Below are 14069 nucleotides of genomic sequence, written 5' to 3'. Positions count from 1 at the left end.
TTTTGTTTTATTCTGCATTTATCCAAATTGTTTTCGGAACCTTACAACAAAGGATTTTATACAGTATAATCAATGACATGGAAAATGAAGCCAAAGAAAAGTGAAAGAATCAAATATTCTTAAGAGTTAACAGAACTCCTCTAATTGGGTATAACCAGTAGATAGAAGATTTGCTGTGTTGTACTTTAGCCTATTTAAACCTAGTCTGTCCAAGCCTGGTTGATGATTTTAAAGGAGTAGCGTTAGAATGTGTAATCCTAAGGTTATATAGGTTTCCCAGGTGGTGCTAGTGGTAAAGAACCCACCTGTCAATGCAGGAGACGTGAGACCAGGGTTCAATCCCTGAGTAGGGAAGACCCCTTGGAGAAGGGCATGGCAACCCACTCCAGTATTCTTGCCTTGAAAATTCCAGGGACAGAGGAGCCTGGCTGGCTACAGTCAATGGGGTCACAAAGAGTTGGACACAACTGAGTGGCTAACACTTTTATTTCACTTTCAACATTCTTTAGATATGGTAAAAGTGTAAACTTCTTCCATGTAGCATAGCAGCATAGAAGTTTAGTAAAAACCTTGTCCGCTGATCTTACTTTTGGCAGTTTACATTGTTTTGGTTGCTTGTCTAAAGGGCTCTCCTGTCTCTTTGAACACCAATTCTACCAAGTTCAGGGCCTCATTTTTTTCAGTGGCAATTTAATAGCATTAGTGATTTAAATACGTACATTTTTAAGGAGCAATGTTTTTAGCAAATTTGACTGTCATTTAATGGCCATGGATAGTTTAGTTTTAAAACCTTAACAAGAAAAGGATTTAAAATGTCTAGTTCAACCATGTAGTTGGAACACATTTTTGGTTTGAACCAAATCCAGACCAAAATAGCTGATTCCAAATGAAATGAAATTATATTGGTTCTAGTTCTATGTCCCAGAAAAGACAAGAACAGAGGCTGGGAGAACATAGGTACTTAAGTTAACTTATAGCAATGAAACAAACTTTGGCAAGTTGATTGTTACACTGTGCCCCAAATGCCTATATTTAAAAGTACATTTACATTTTTAAAAGTTGTAATATTTTCAATAATCAGGGTTATTAGTTTGGATTGTGTCTAAGAAAAATCATATTTAGTGAGATTTCTAAAAAAAATCATATTTAAAATGTGACACAAAAGCTATGCATACAGAAAAAAGACTAAAAGAAAGTACATCAGACAATCAGTTATAACTACTTGTCTTTGAGAAATGAAATATGTTGATTTTTTAAAATTCACCTTTTTATATTGTTGACTTTCTATATTGAGCATTATTATTTCCACATAGAAAAATTACCATTTTCTATTTTATAAATGAATTAATCAATGATGAAAAAAATCACATAAAAATTTGAAAATTTTTAAAATAAAAATTATGAGTGATACAATCACTTTGGAAGATAGTTTGACATTTACTTACAAAACTAAACATAATCTTAACCATACAATCCAACAATCACATTCCTTGTTGTTTAGTCAAATGAACTGAAAACATACTCATACAAAAACCTGCACACAGATGTTCATAGCAGCTTTATTCCTAATTGCCAAAACTTCTCAGCTAAAGAACTCACCTGCCAATGCAGAAGACATAAGAGATGTGGGTTCGATCCCTGGGTTGGGAAAATTCCCTGGAGGAGAGCATGCATGGCAACCCACTCCAGTATTCTTGCCCAGAGAATTCCATTGACAGAGGAGCCTGGTGGGCTACAGTCCATAGGGTTGCAAGCATGCACACCACAAGTTGGAAGCAACCAAGATGTCCATCTGTAGATGAATGGATAAATCTATTGTCCAGTCCATCCATACAGTGGAATATTTTTAAGTGCTAAGAAGAAATTAATTATCAAGTCATGAAAAGACATGGAGAAATTTAAATGCATTTTACTAAGTATAATAAAATAAGCCAGTCTGAAAAGACTACATCCTGTAGGATTACAACTATATAACATTCTGGAAAAAGCAAAATTATGGAGACAGTAAAAATGTCAGTGATTGCCAGAAGGGAGTGAGTCGGGGGGGGGGGTTCCCCCTTCCTGCAACAGAGGCAGGTTACAGAGGATTTTTATGGCAGTGAAATTATTCTGTATAATAGTTCCTGTATAATGGTAGATATATGTATTACACATTTGTCAAAAAACCACAGAATGTACAACACCAAGAGTGAACCCTAATGTAAACTATGGACTTTGGGTGACTGTGATGTGTCAATATAGGTTCATCAGCTACAACAAATATACCAGTCTGGGGCAAGGTGTTGACAGTGGGAAACTGTGCATGTGTTGGGCAGGAAGTATAAGGGAACTCTATTTTCTGCTCAGTTTTACTGTGTACCTAAAACTGCTTTAAAAAATAAAGTCTATTTAAAAAAAAAAATTGGTGAGTGCTAGACACACACACACAAAAGTATTGGAAACATTCCAAGTGTCTGAATTCATGAAATAAACTAGTTTGTCATCACATCCCAGGGCTTCCCATCTTCTAGGCAGTCAAATATTTGTTGAACAAGTGAATTAGTTTATTTAAATGGATCTGCATTGAGAGAAATCACTAGAAACATTGCTCAACTTTCTCCTTTGTTTGCAAATGCTTTAAACATGTTTTTTTTTTTTTTCCTTTGTAGAAAAGAAATACACATTAACTACCCATGCCCTTCCTTCAGATTACAAAGTTAGACCACAGAGTTAGGGTGAGAGTAACTACATATTAGTTCACCTAATCACAATCTGAAGACCTGCCCTAAAGCCCATGCTCTGCTTGGCAGAGTCAACAGCATCATTTTTATGTCAATATTGGACATTCAATATTGAACAACAGGGGTCCACTTAGACACAGATTTCTTTTTTCAGTAAATACTACTACAGTGCTACATGATCTGATGTTGTTTGAATGTGGTTAATGTGTTATTTTTTTAAAGATAAGTTTACTGTAAATCTTCAGCCCTATAAAAAAAACTTCTTTAAAAAGTAAAAAGTAAAAAAAAAAAAAATTTTTACCCAGAAATTGGGTAAAGTTGAAGTTTCAAAAACAAAGTTAGAATCAATTGATTCTACAAATTTGTGGTGCTAATGCCCAAAGAAACAATTTAATTCTTGGCCTTCCCCCCTATCCCCTAAGCCTGTTTGAAATTAGTAGAAAAAATGCTTTATCTACTTATCAGCTCAGGTGCTTAACCTCCAGTCATTTTGTTACCCATAACAAAATGGTAACTTCATAAAGGCCTTCAGATCCTAAGATACTGTATCACTATGAACAGACTTCAAAGGTACAAAGTTTCTAGGCAGATTGTCAGTTCAGGGCCTCATCTTGATAAACCACTGGTAGAGTGTGTTTGTATGTTACAGGTGTGGTCCAGGGTAGAGCCAAGAGTTTACTAGAGTTCATTTTATTCTCAGCTGTTTTGCTAACTGGTACTCAAATGACTAATTAAAATGTTAATTATACTCATTTCTTTTCAAATGCTATACTTGATTTTGTTTTAATCCATAGTGTGCTAGGTTGAAGCACCAATGTTCATTCCTAAAGGAAGCTAAATTCTAAAGATTTCCAAATGTATCCCATGTAAATATCTATTTTTTCAAAATGTTTTTGAATTTGCTTTTTTTTAAGATAGAGATTCATGACTCAGTTCAATTATTTATTTAAATGTACAATGTCAAAACCTTCACCTATGCTTCATGTGTGTGCATCTATATGTGTATGTAAATCAACTTGGTAGATTTATTGGAGAATGAGAGAGAGACAGAGACTGGGACTGAAATCTACTCCTCCCTTGGTATCAGTGGGTGATTATTTCTAGGACCCCCTCAGACACCAAAATCCACCAATGCTGAAGTCCCTTATATAAAGTGACATAATGTTTGCATATAACCAAAGCACTACAGGTATGTATTATATAAGCATATACTCTTGTATGGGCTTCCCAGGTGGCTCAGTTGGTAAAGAGTCTGCCTGCAATGCAAGAGATTCAGGCAGACTCAGGTTCAGTCCTCTGGTCAGGAAGATCCACTGGAGGAGGGCATGCAACCCACTCCTGTATTCTTGCCTGGAGAATCCCATGGACAGAGGAGCCTGGCAGGTTACACTCCATAGGGTTGCAAAGAGTTGGACACAACTGAAGCGAACTCTTGGGTACTTTAAATCATCTATCACTCATAGTACCTAATGCAATATAAAATGCTGTGTAAATAGTTGCCAGGACATACAGCAAATCCGTTGTGCTTTTTGAAACTTTCTGGAACTTTTTTTCCAAATATCTTCTATTCTAGGTTTGAATTCCCGTTGGTTGAATCCATGAATTCAGAGCCTGTGGGTACGGAAGGCAACTGTATTTATTTAAACACAAAAGCATAAGTTATGTGCCAGGCAAATTTGAAAATATTAACTTGACTTTCACAAATGTCATGAAATTGGAAGCCAAAAAGATAAAGGTAACTACTGAGTGACACATCTTATAAGTGAGGGAGCTGGAGTTTGGACCCAGGTCTGTCAGACTTCAAAGCCAGTGCTCTTTATATTAAAAAAAAAAAAATATTAAGTTAATTTAAACATAGTAGATGTTCAATCCTCAAGTTTAGATAGCAAAGTATTGATAGATTTTGGTTTAGCATTATTTAGTTTGCTAACCAATATTCTGTAGATGTCAATTTCAACATCTGAGACCTGGGAAAGTGTATTAAGAATAGATCATATATTTCATGCTAAATTGCACTGGCAATTTAAACATCTTACTCTTTTACCACATCTTTTTCTTCAGTTGAGAGGAATTTCATGAAATACATTGTCATTTCAGAACAATTCATCTAAGAGAGTACACAACAAGTAGATGAATTTAAAAGATCAGGAAAAGGCCAATAAAACCTGTTTCTTGTTATATTATTTCAAAGTATTAATAGCAATATAAATAAAGTGTGAATTTAACTTTTACTAAGGAACCAAGGCTGTCCAGGAAACCTAGATCTTTTGAGTTCAGGATCTCTACAAAATGCTTTGTTTGAGGATACAGTGAAGACTATTGGTTAAGCCCATACATACATACATTGTGAATGTCAAATTGGCTGGGTTTAAATTCTAGTTATATCATTTACCAGCTACATGACCTGAGTTGTGAGGGCTGAAATTAACATATATAAAATATTCAGAATGGTTGCAGGGCATGTACATTTCATGGAAATTTTATTATTATTCCTTAGTAGAAAGCATTCATTCATTCTAATTTCATCTAGATCACTAATTTTTATTTTCTCAATTTCTTCCTTTACTGTTTTTACCCATGAAAAACAAAATTAACAACACTTAAAAGGATTTTCTTTTTAAAGCAAATTGGTCTCTCTGTAAGCAGAAGCATTCAACAACCCCCAATTTTTGCTTATTACACAAACCAGGATGTTCTAGAGATCTCATCTTTTTCCTAACGTAACTGGCTTAGTCAATCAGAAACAAATGCAAATAGATAATTGTGTAGAATAGGAATAATATTACAAAGTAGAGAGCAAACAAAGATACTTTTATTCCATGAGAAAAATAAATTTCAGGCCTTGAAATATTCTTACAAGCAAAGAATAAGATTTAAAAGGTATTTAGATACACATGAGGTCTTCTGACATGTATGAAACAATGATATTGAATAAGTGTTCATATTATTTTCACTAATAAATACCTTTAAAATAGTTAGAATAAAATGTGTCAGGATATCAGGATTAACAGAAGGCAGTTTTCAGAGTCTAGTTTACATGACAATTTTTTTTAAAGGTCTAAATTTTTTTTTTTAAAGGTAACATTCTGTATGAATGAGACCAAATTAAAATGAATTTGTGAAGAAGATGAGCCCTCCACTCATTTTGGTAATTTAATTGTTCAGAAATCATATCAGATTATTTTTAAGGTTTTATTTCACTGTGGGTATATTTGAAGTATTATCTCAAATATGAGAAGCATGAAACAATTCATTGTGCAATTCAAAGAAACAGAAACAACTACTGGGGGTCCTATATTTTAAGCTCATCCCTAAATTCCATTACCCATTTTAATTATTTTGAGATCATTTGGACTTGGGAGACCTTGTTAATTGTTATTTGCTATACAATGGAAAATATTGAGCAAAATTATTTGAACAGACTGTTAAAATGACAAACAAATGAATGGCTTTCCTTCCATTTATTCCTCAGCACACATCAAAAGAAACTATGTTCCAGGAGTACCTTGTTCTCATGCTTTGGATACAAAGTTAAAAATGATAAAAATCCTTTTTTCAGGGGAATTTCACAGTTGGCTATGGAAGATAAAGACAAGAACAGGATCATGGTAATGCAATGTTACAAGTGTGGATAAAGAGGGAGGAGGAGAATTGTGTGGGAGTTGGGAATAATTACTTTTATTTAGAAAAGTCTAGCAAGACTGAATGGAGAGGTCCTGGGTCCTGAAGAAACAGTAAGAAGAAAGCAGAATGTCTCACATGGTCACTTTTTTAAATCGAGACAACTGAATAGCCTCTGGGAGGATGCTGGGAGGCAGTCAGAAAACAGTCCAAATGAACACAGCTTGAAAAACAGTCCACCTTGGTTAACTGCTAAGTTAATTGATATGTGGTTGAAAATCCATTTATATTGAGGGTGACCATATAAATGATTGTCCAATGGGACACTTTTGAGAAAGAAAACTATCAAGCTAGAAAAATCTGGTGTAAATTGAGACTGTCATAGGCAAATTAGCCATATGGTCACACAAAAGTATTTAAAAGATTATTTAAAGGAGTCCAGCAAGGCTCAGTCAGGGCTCTGACTCCATTGTTGTTGTTGTTTTGGTCTTGGCTCTCCTCCTCTATGTGTCACTTAGGTCTTCAAGCTGACTTCTCTCATGGTTGGAAGATGGCTGCTAACCTGTACCTCATGGTTTTCCCTTCACAGGCAGGAAAAGAGAAAATGTGCTAGTTATTCACAACCTATCTAACAAAAATCTGGCCTTCCCCCGCCCCAACGTCCCCACAATTGGAATACCCTTGATGCCACTTGTGTACTGGTTTATGTTATGGCAAGGAAGACCAGAATGGTTAAATTAGGACCCACTGAAGCTGGTGGTAAAGATAATCTCACTCAGACTGCATGGCAGCTATGTAACGGATGGGGAAAGTAGAACTGGAGAAGTAACCCTCATCCCCATTACACTGAGTTTTCACAAAATAATGACTGATTGCTAGGATGTTTTAAAAATGAAAGATCCTAGTTAAACTCTCAGTTTTTTGTTTTTAATAACAGCTTTAAAAATTAATTAACCTATTTGGCTGCATTGAGTCTTAGTTTTGGCATGCAAACTCTTACATGTGGCCTGTGAACTCTTAGTTGCAGCATGTGGGATCTAGTTCCCAGATCAAACCCAGGCTCCCTGCATTGGGAGTGCAGTGCAGAGTCTTAGCCACTGGACCACCAGAGAAAAAGTCCCTTAATAACAGCTTTATTGAGATATAGGCATACCGTAAAATTCACTCTTTTAAAGTATTTGATTCAGTGACTTGATGTATATTTACAAAGTTGTACAACCATCACCACCTAACTTCAGAACATTTTCATCACTGCAGAAAGAAATCTCATAGCCATTAGCAGTCATTCCCCAGCTCCCCTTCCCCCTAGCTCATTGCAACCAGTCATGGAATTTCTGTCAATAGATTTGCCTACACTGACATTTAATAAAGATGGAATTATGCAATATGTAGCATTTGGTTACTACCTTCTTTCACAGTGTAATGTTTTCAAAGTTCATTCCTGTCATAGCATGTATCAGAACCTCATCACTTTTCTAATAGCTGAATGATGTTCCATTGTATGAATATACTACATTTTGTTTACCTATTCATCAGTTGAGTTGGACTTAGGTTGTTTTCATTGTTTGATTATTATGAATTATGCTGTTATGAATAGTCAGGTACAGATTTTTGTGTTTACTGTTTAGTTGCTAAGTCATGTTCAACTCTTTGCAACCCCGTGGACTATATAGCCCATCAGGCTCCTCTGTCCATGGTATTTCCCAGGCCAGAATACTGGAGTGGGTTGCTATTTCCTTCTCCAAAGGATCTTCCTGACCCAGAGATCAAATCCCACATCTCCTTATATTTTTCTCTTGGCTCTGAGTCTACAAGTACTGAGTTGTATGGGAACTTTAATCTTTTGAGGAACCCACAGAGTGCTTTCTGAAGTGGCTGCATCATTGTACAATCCCACCAGCACGCAATGTGGGTTCCCATTTCACCACTCCCTCACCATAACTAGGAAATTCCAGCATCCTAGTATGTGTGAAGGGTATCTCATTATGGTTTTGGTAGTATTTTCTTAATGGCTAATAATGTTGCTATGGTATGAACATAAATCCCCAAAATTCATATGTTTAAATCCTAACTCCTAAAAGTGGGTGATATTATTAAGAAGTGGGGTCTTTGAGAGGTGATTAGGTTGTGAGGGTGGAGCTCTCATAAATGCAGTTAATGCTTTTATAAAATAAATCCTATAGGGATTTCTCTGGCTGTCCAATGGGTAAGACTCTGTGCTTCTAATGCAGGGGGTGTGGGTTCAATTCTAGGTTGAGGAACTAAGATCCCACATGCTGTGTTGCCTGTCCACAAAAAAAAAAAAAAAAAAAAAAAAATAGAAAGGAGCCCACAGCGCTCCCTAGCCTCTTCCAGCACATGTGAACAGTCAGAAGTCACTAGTTGTGAACCTTGAAGAGGGTTCTCATCAGAACACAACCATGCTGGCACCTTGATTGTGGCCTCCTCAGCCACCAAAACTGTGAGAAATAAATTTCTGTTATTTATGAGCCCCTTAGTTTATGGTATTTTGTTTTCACAACCCAAACAGACTAAGACAGATGTTGAGCACGTTTTCATGTGCTTATTGCCCATCTGTATATATTCTTTAGAAAAATATTTATTAAAATCCTCTGATGATTTAAAAATTGGGTTTGTATCATTTTATTATTGAAACTTAAGAGTTACTCAGGTCTTCCTAGGTAGCACTAGTGGTAATCCATCTGCCAATGCATGAGACAAGAGATGTGGGTTCTATCCTTGGCTTGAGAAGATCCTCTGGAGAAGGGCATGGGAAACCACTCCAGTATTCTTGCCTGAAGAATCCCATGGACAGAGGAGCCTGGCAGGCTATAGTCCATAGTGTCACAAAGAGTCGAACAGAACTGAAGCAACTTAGCACAAAGAGTTATTCATGTAGTCTAGCTACAAGTCCCCCATCAGATATTGATTTGCAAATATTTCTCCCATTTTGTGGGCTGTCTTTTTCCTTTTCCTGACAGTGTCCTTTGAAATACAACATTTTCTATTTTAAATATAAACAAATGTTTGTTTTCCTTTTGTCACTTGAACTTTAGCATCATATCAACGAAACCACTGCCTAACTCAAGGTCACAAAATTCACTCCTATGCTTTCTTCTAAGAGTTTTATCATTTTAGCTCCTATGTTTAGGTCTTTGATCCAGTTTGAATTAATATCTGAATACAGTGCTTGGTAGGGGTCCACTGTCATTTTTTGCACATGGATATCCAGTTATTTGGGCTTCCCTAGTGGCTCAGATGGTAAAGAATCTGCCCAAAATGCAGAAGACCTGTGTTTGATCCCTGGGTTGTGAAGATACCCTGGAAAGGGAATGGCAATCCACTCCAGTATTCTTGGTTGGAGAATTCCATGTACAAAGGAGCCTGGAGGGCTACAGTCCATGGGGTCACAGAGTCAGACACAACTGAGCGACTAATACACACACACATTCAGTTTGGACACCATTTGTTTAAGAGACTAGTGTTTCCCCCATTGAATGGTCCTGGCACCCTTGTCAAAAATCAGTTGACCATATATATATGGATTTATTTTTAAACTCTTAATTGTATTCCATTGATCTATATGTCTATCCTTTTGCCAGTAGCATATGGTACTGTAGATTTGTAGTAAGTTTGAAATTGGGAAGTGTGAGCTCACCAACTTTGTTCTTTCTTAAAAATTGTTTTGTTTTTTGTGGCTCTCTTGAGTTTAAACATGAATGTTAGGAACAGCTCATCAACTTCTGCCAAAAAGATGGCTGAGATTTTGACAGATGAGGTACTAGATCAATTTGGATATAATTGCCATCTTAATCAATTGTCTTCTGATCCATGGACATGAGATAACTTTCCATTTATTTAGATCTTTAAGTTCATTCAACAGTGCTTTCTAGTTTTCAGTGTACAGGTCTTATATTTCTTTTGTCAAATTTATTCCAAGTATTTTGTTCTCTTTGATGCTATTATAAATGAAATTACTTTCTTAATTTTATTTATGGATTGTTCATTGCTAGTGTATACAAATAAAATTGGTTTTGTATGTTGATCATACTGAAGTCTTCTCAAAGTGGTTTGTTAGTTCTAATAGCTTCTTTGAGGATTCATTAAGATTTTCTATATATAATATCATGATTTTCCAAAAGAAATAATTGTATTCCTTTCTTTTCAATCTGGGTATCTTTTATTTCTTTTCCTTGCCTAATTGCCCCAGCTAGAACTTCCAGTATAATGTGACTATGAATGAATAGCAATGGCAGAATTAGATAACATTGTCTTATTCCTGATTATAAAGAAACTCTCAGTCATTCACCACTAATTACAATGTTAGTTGTGAGTTTTATCTGCATGAGGAAATTCCTTTCTTTTCACAGATGGGTTAAATATTTTTAGCATAAAAGTGTGTTGACACTGCTATATTTAAAATGGATAACCAACAAGGACCTACTGTATAATAGAACTTTGCTCAGTAATATGTGGCAGCCTGAATGGGAGGAGGGCGTGGGTGAGAATTGATACACATATGTGTATGGCTGAATCCTTTGCTGTTCACTTAAGTCTATCACAACATTGTTAATTGGCTATACCCCAATACAAAAGCTTTAAAAAATGGTTATAAAGGGTGTTGAATTTTACCACATACATTTTATACTGTTGTTTCTGTCCTTTATTAATGTGATATATAATATTTTTGATTTTTCAGATGTTAAAACAACCTTGTATTCTTGGAGTAAATCCCACTTGTTCATAATGTGTAATCCCCTTTATATAGTGCTGGGTTCAACTCACCAGTATTTTGTTGAAGATTTATGTACTCACTTTGATAAATGATACTGGTCTGTAGTTTTATTTTCTTGCAATATCTTTGGTTTTGGAATCAGCAGTTTTGGCCTCATAGAATCGTTGGGAAGTAGTCACTCCTGTTCTAAAATTTGGAAAGTTTTTGAGGGATTTGTGTTTATTCTTTTTTAAGTGTTCAGTAGAATTCACTATCAAAACCATTTGGGCTGGGGCTTTCCTTTGGAATGCTTCTAAAACCCTAAAGACACTACTAGAAATTACTAGCGCTAATCAATGAATATAGTCAAGTTGCAGGATATAAAATTAACACACAGAAATCCCTTGCATTCCTATACACTAAAAATGAGAAGACAGAAAGAGAAATTAAGGAAACAATCCCATTCACTATTGTAATGAAAAGAATAAAATACTTAGGAATAAATTTACCTAAAAAACAAAAGACCTATATATAGAAAACTATAAAACACTGATGAAAGAAATCAAAGATTACACAAATAGATGGAGAAATATACCATGTTCATGGATTGGAAGACTCAATACAGTGAAAATGAGTATACTACCCAAAGCAATCTATAGATTTAATGCAATCCCTATCAAGTTACCAACGGCATTTTTCACAGAACTAAAACAAATAATTCACAATTTGTATGGAAACACAAAAAAACTTGAATAGCCAAAGCAATTTTGAGAAAGAAGAATGGAACTGGAGGAATCAACCTGCCTGACTTCAGACTATACTACAAAGCAACAGTCATCAGGAGAGTATGGTACTGGCACAAAGACAGAAATATAGATCAGTGGAACAAAATAGAAAGTCCAGAGGTAAATCCACACACCTATGGACACCCTATCTTTGACAAAGAAGGCAAAAATATACAATGGAGAAAAGATAATCTCTTTAATAAGTGGTGCTGGGCAAACTGGTCAACCACCTGTAAAAGAATGAAACTAGAATACTAACACCATACACAAAAATAAACTCAAAATGGACTAAAGATCTAAATGTAAGACCAGAAACTATAAAACTCCTAGGGGAAAACATAGGCAGAACACTCTCTGACATAAATCACAGCAACATCGTCTATGACCACCTCCCAGAGTAATGGAAATAAAAACAAAAATAAACAAATGGGACGTAATTAAACTTAAAAGCTTTTGTACAATGAAGAAAACTATAAGCAAGGTGAAAAGACAGCCTTCAGAATGGGAGAAAATAATAGGAAACGAAGCAACTGACAAAGAATTAATCTCAAAAATATACAAGCAGCTCATGCAGCTCAATTCCAGAAAAATAAATGACCCAATCAAAAAATGGGCCAAAGAACTAAACAGACATTTCTCCAAAGAAGACATACAGATGGCTAACAAACACATGAAAAGATGCTCAACATCACTCATTATCAGAGAAATGCAAATCAAAACCACAATGAGGTACCATTACACGCCAGTCAGGATGGCTGCTATCCAAAAGTCTACAAGCAATAAATGCTGGAGAGGGTGTGGAGAAAGGGGAACCCTCTCACACTGTTGGTGGGAATGCAAACTAGTACAGCCACTATGGAGAACAGTGTGGAGATTCCTTACAAAACTGGAAATAGAACTGCCATATGACCCAGCAATCCCACTGCTGGGCATACACACCAAAGAAAAGGAAAAGGAAAGGAAAGTCGCTCAGTCGTGTCCGACTCTGCAACCCCATGGAATGTAGCCTGCCAAACTCTTCTGTCCATGGAATTTTCCAGGCAAGAGCACTGGAGTGGGTTGCCATTTAATTTTCCAGGGGATCTTCCTGACCCAGGGATTGAACCTGGGTCTCCCACATTGCAGGCAGATGCTTTACCGTCTAAGCCACCAGGGAAGCAATACACTCCAAGGAAACCAGAACTGAAAGAGACATGTGTACCCCAATGTTCATCACAACACTGTTTTCAGTAGCTAGGACATGAAGCAACCTAGATATCCTTTGGCAGAAGAATGGATAAGAAAGTCATGGTATGTATACACAATGTAATATGACTCAGCTATTAAAAAGAAGGCATTTGAGTCAGTTCTAACGAGGTGGATGAAACTGGAGCCTATTATACAGAGTGAAGTAAGTCAGAAAGAAAAAAATGATACAGTATATTAACACATATATATGGAATCTAGAAAGATGGTAATGATGACCCTATATGCAAGGCAGCAAAAGAGACACAGATATAAAGAACAGACTTTTGGACTCGGTGGGAGAAGGTGAGGGTGGGATGATTTGAGAGAACAGTACTGAAACATGTATAATACCATATGTGAAATAGATCACCAGTCCAAGTTCGATGCATGAAACAAGGCACTCAAAGCCAGACCACTGGGACAAACCAGAGGGATCGGATGGGGAGGGAGGTAGGAGGGGTTTTGGGATGGAGGTACATGTACACCTGTGGCTGATTCATGTCAATGTATGGCAAAAACCATCACAATATTTTAAAGTAATTAGCCTCCAATTAAAATAAATAAATTCATTTAAAAATTACTATTTCAATGTCTTGTTATGGGTCTATTTAGATATTCTATCTCTTCTTGAATAAATTTCAGTAGTTTGTTTCTTTCTGGGAATTTCATCTAGGTTATCTAATTTGTTGACAAAGTGTTGTTCATATTATTCCCTTGTAGTCCTTTTTATTTCTTTAAACTTGGTAGTAATAGCCCCATTTTCCTAGCTGACTTTAGTAAGTCAGCTAAAGGTTGTCAATTTTATCTTTTCAAAGTACCAGCTTCAGACTTTATTGATTTCTCTATTTTAAAATTCTCTGTTCTCTTTATTTCCTCTTTAATTTTTATAATTTTCCTTATGCTTACATTTGGGTTTAACTTCCTCCCCCTTTTCTTTTGCATTTAGAAAATTTTTTATTTTGCTCACTCTACACAGCCTGTGGGATCTCAATTCCCTGACCA

Source organism: Cervus canadensis, chromosome 30, assembly GCF_019320065.1.
Source record: "Cervus canadensis isolate Bull #8, Minnesota chromosome 30, ASM1932006v1, whole genome shotgun sequence".
Taxonomy (NCBI): domain Eukaryota; kingdom Metazoa; phylum Chordata; class Mammalia; order Artiodactyla; family Cervidae; genus Cervus; species Cervus canadensis.
The sequence above is the reverse complement of the archived record's forward strand: the minus strand, read 5'-3'. Positions refer to the sequence as shown.